Consider the following 4,862-nt stretch of genomic DNA (forward strand, 5'->3'; position numbering starts at 1 on the left):
CGACCAGGATCAAGTGACCGTCAACCGGGTAATGCAGATGCAGGAGGCTATGCAGGTTACGGATGTTCGCATTCGAGACCTAGAATGAGACTTCTATCTGTTGGATAAGGTGTCTAAGTCCATAACTATTTCGGTCGTGTACTTGACCCGACCCGGCATGGTCCATTTGGGTTGCATGGCACCATGCAATTGGATAGACTCAATGAGAGAAATAACACTTGGAGATTATTAATATATTATAAGTTCTAATATATTAATAATATTATTTGATTAGTTTGATCAATAATTAATTTAGAATTAATTAAGTAATCAAAAGAGAACTAATTAAATATATGGGTTGATTATGTAAATCATCCATATCTTGTATAGTGGGCTAAGAGGCTCCATGGATTATCAAGTTGGGTTCTACCCATAAGATGCTCCATGGATGCTCCATGGGAGTTACAAACCCATGGGTCATGGATATGAAGAGTCATGACACATTAGGGTTTACATGGTGTAACCCTAGATGTGTCAACACTATATAAGAAGCATATTCTCCACCAAAATCGGTGCTACACTAAGAAACTAGAGGGCTTGGCCGATTTTAAGAAGTGTGTATTATCTCAAGAGTCTTTCCAAGAGCATTTGGTGTTGTGCGAAGCATTTGACGCATCACATTTAGAGTGCTAGGCTCACAAGGTTTCAAGGAACACAAGCAACAACAAGGTAAGTTATTCTATTTATTACTCAAGTTAAAATTGTTCCCATGTATGCTAGATAGGAATATAACCTTGGAATTCAACTTAGCATGATAATTAGACAAACATAGATCCAAGGTTATTAGGGTTGCATGTACACTTAGGAAGTGTTAGAATGCTCAAAACCCATCAGTGGTATCAGAGCCTAGGCTTGTTTGTTTGTTATTTGTGCTTAAAAGTTGAAGAAAGTCGAAAATCTTGCTGTCTGACTGATGGACTCGGCGAGTCCAAGGGGAGGACTCGTCGAGTTCACTTGTATCTTCAACCTACTCGGCGAGTAGGTTTATGCACTCGGCGAGTAGGGTTGACAGAGTGCAGAATTTCGACTTCAGTTGCTGGAAATGGATTAGAAACATTACCCTAAATTGTTTTGGTACTTGAAAACTTGTTTTAGAAGGTGTAATGTCTTTTCTAACTCATTTACAATAACTAGTCATCAAAATTACAAAGATTAAATGTGATTTTGATTCTTGAAAGTGTTCATATTCATATTCTTGTTCTTATGATGTTTAGATGATCATAGGAATTAGTTGTAACCTATGTGGTAGATTAATTCATGATCATAATGTGTTTTAATGGAGTCCATAACTTGTCCTCAAGTTATGGAAAACCAAAAGTCTCTTGGATTAAAAACCATTAAAAAAACACAAGAGTTAGGAAAAATGAAAAGTCCTCATTTTATTACTCTATTAAACTCATAAGTTACAAGAAATGAAAAGTTTTGAAAGTTTACAAAACTTGCCCTCAAGTTTTGGAACAAGTAAAGTTAAGTTAAAACTTTAGTTCCAACCCCTAGAATTTTAAAAGTTAAAATTCAACCCTTATACTTATATTATTATGATTTAATAATTATATATATATATATATATATATATATATATATATATATATATATATATGTATAAGAACAAATTCGTCTTACCGCTAGTACGCCTCATTCACGAAGCCGGTCTATAAGGTGGGTATAAGGTTGTTGCCTATAAAATGGTGACTTAATGGGTGTCTATTCTCACCCACCGCTTGCTTGACCGGTGGAGGGTCGTTAGCCGAACGGGTAAGACAAGGACTTATTAATTCTCATTCTAAGTATGATGAATATTATAAAGTAACTAAATGTTTTATTAAATTCCCAATCTTAGTTACTTTAGGAAAAATGTGAATAAGGTGCTATTCCATGAAATTACACTTTACACTTTGATTAAGTCGTTGGTGGAGCATGTGTGGTTAACCGGCACACTAACTTGGACTTAACAAGGTAGGTAAAGGGTGACTTAGGGCTTATTATAGTATCGATGGAGCGTGTGTGGTTTACCGGCACATCGATTGAGTGATAAACTTTAAGGGTACCAAGTGATTTGCATGGTTACTTCACACCTCGTTTTGTGATCCTCGATATCCCAGTCACAAAACTTGGAGGGCACACTCGAGATTGAAACATGCCTTTGAAAAAAGTTCATTGAATCTCAAAGAATCTAGGAATTTCTAAGAACCATTCAAAAACCTAATACTAAAATATTGCGGTTTTCGTGGTGGAAATTAGTGAATCGTTATTCACCTACCTTTCAAATATGATATAGCTTAGATTACGGCATACCTCTTCTAAGTTATATTATATTGTGATTGGATCCTAGCCTTAATATTACATTTGGGTGTTTTATTAAGGACTCTCTTATATCTAATCTAATCTTGTTCTCTTTTCTTCAGATGTCTTTCAACAATGCTTCTGGCTCTAATCCTAATGGCTCCTTTACCCTTATGAACTTGTGTGGGAAAGTCACCTTTGATGGATCCAACTTCAATGAGTGGATCAGAAACATCAGGATGATTACCCGCTACGAGGACAAAGAATATGTGCTTGACAAGGAGCTTAAGGAGATTGATGAGACCATTGCAACTCCTCAGGAGATCGCTGACTTTCGGGCACATGAAAGGGATGCTACGAAAGTGGCTTGCATCATGATGGCCACGATGACAGTGGAACTCCAAAAGTCTTATGAGGATTTCTACCCTTATGAAATGCACCAAGATTTGATGGAAAGATACCATCAAAGTGCAAGACAAGAGAGGTATGAAATCATCTACTCCATGATAACAACCATGATGAAGGACGGGGAATCCGTCACGAGCCACATGCAGAAAATGCAAGGTATGTGGATCGTTTGCTGAAGCTTAATGTGAACTTCCCAGAGGATCTTGCAATAGATATCGTTTTGCACTCCTTACCATCGTGCTATGATCAATTTCGCATGACATATCACATGAACAAGGAAGAAGTCACCCTCAGCAAACTTCAGGGACTTCTCAAGACCGCAGAATCAGGTCTTAAGGGGAAGTCGGTTGCTATCACTCCTACTCAAAACTCTACTCCGGTTTTGGCAATCGGGAAAAGTCGAGGGAGGAAGAGAAAGAGATCTTCGAAGGGTACCAAGGCTCGGACCCTTGATGGCTCCTCTTCAAGTGGAACCAAGAAAGGTTTCATTACTCCTTCTTCTGACCCAAAAGAGGCTGAATGCTTCTATTGCCATGAAAAGGCTCATTGGAAGCGGAACTGCCCAAAGTACCAGCAGGATGTGAAGGATGGGAAAGTCAAACCCAACCATGCAGGTATTTACACTATCATTTCTAATAAATCACCCCATTCTAATTCTTGGGTCCTTGATACCGGTTGTGGTATTCATATTTGTTGTGACTTGCAGGGACTAAGAAGAAGTGAGGATGTGGAGCAAGGAAGAATAAACTTGATCATGGGGAATAGGAAAGCTTTACCTGTTACCAAGATTGGAGTTTATACTTTATCGCTAGGTAGTGGGTTTAGCTTAGATTTGAATAAAGGTTGTTACTCGCCAGGAATGGCAAGAAATATTATTTCCTTTCATGCTTTGTACAAACAAGGGTTTACCTTTTTGTTTAATAATGAAGTTGGTTCTATTGATGCTTTCTTTAATAATGTTCTTTATTTTAAAGCATTACCTTGTGATGGTGTGTATGAAGCTGTGTCTGTTGTAAATAACTTAGGAAATAATGTTTTGTGTATTGATTCTACCACTAATAATAACTTGGATAAAGCATCATTATGGCATTGTCGCCTTGGACATATAAGCAAGAAACGCATAGGCCAACTCCAAAAGGATGGAGTTTTGGAGTCATTTGACCTAAAGTCAGATGATAGTTGCGAATCATGCTTACTTGGAAAAATGACAAAGTCACCCTTCACAGGTTCGTGTGAGAGGGGTGAAGGTTTGTTGGACCTTATACACACGGATGTGTGTGGACCATTCAAACATGCCACAAAGGATGCTAATCGTTATTATTTGACTTTTACTGATGATTACAATAGATATGGATATGTCTACTTGATCAAGCATAAGTCAGAGACTTTCGAAAGGTTTAAGGAATTTAAACAGGAAGTCGAGAATCAATTGGGCAGGAACATTAAGATGCTTCGATCCGATTGTGGTGGTGAGTATCTTAGTTCAGAGTTCCTTGACTATCTAAGGGAGTGTGGGATAGTCTCACAATTGACACCTCCCAGGACACCACAGTTGAATGGTGTGGCTGAGAGGCGTAATCGAACCTTGTTAGATATGGTTCGTTCCATGATGAGTCGAGCTTCGCTACCAATCTCATTCTGGGGGTATGCCTTAGAGACTGCCGCCCATATCCTTAATCTAGTCCCTACAAAGAAAGTTGCCAAAACTCCTCACGAGATGTGGACTGGTAAAGTACCTAAACTAGACCACATCAAGATTTTGGGGTTGTGAGGCTTTCGTGAGACGCGAGACTCATGATAAGCTCGAACCTCGAAGCGAGAGGTGTATTTTCATCGGTTAGCCACAACGATCCTTTGGTTACCTCTTCTACAGACCTAGTGACAATGTGGTCTTTGTAGCAAGAAAAGGAGTCTTTCGAGAAAGAGAGTTTATAAGCCAAGGAGACAGTGGGAGACAAATTCATCTTGAAGAAATTCAAGAATCAAGTGGTGAAGGAACTTCAAACTCTAGCCCTCAACTTGAGGAGGAAACTCCTGTTGAGCCAATTGACAAACCTGTACCTCTAAGGCGTTCCACGAGAGTTAGGAGTGCACCTGAGCATTACTATGGATTCCATATTACTGCAGAAGGT

The sequence above is a fragment of the Lactuca sativa genome, chromosome 5 (assembly GCF_002870075.4).
Source record: "Lactuca sativa cultivar Salinas chromosome 5, Lsat_Salinas_v11, whole genome shotgun sequence".
Classification (NCBI taxonomy): Eukaryota; Viridiplantae; Streptophyta; class Magnoliopsida; order Asterales; family Asteraceae; genus Lactuca; species Lactuca sativa.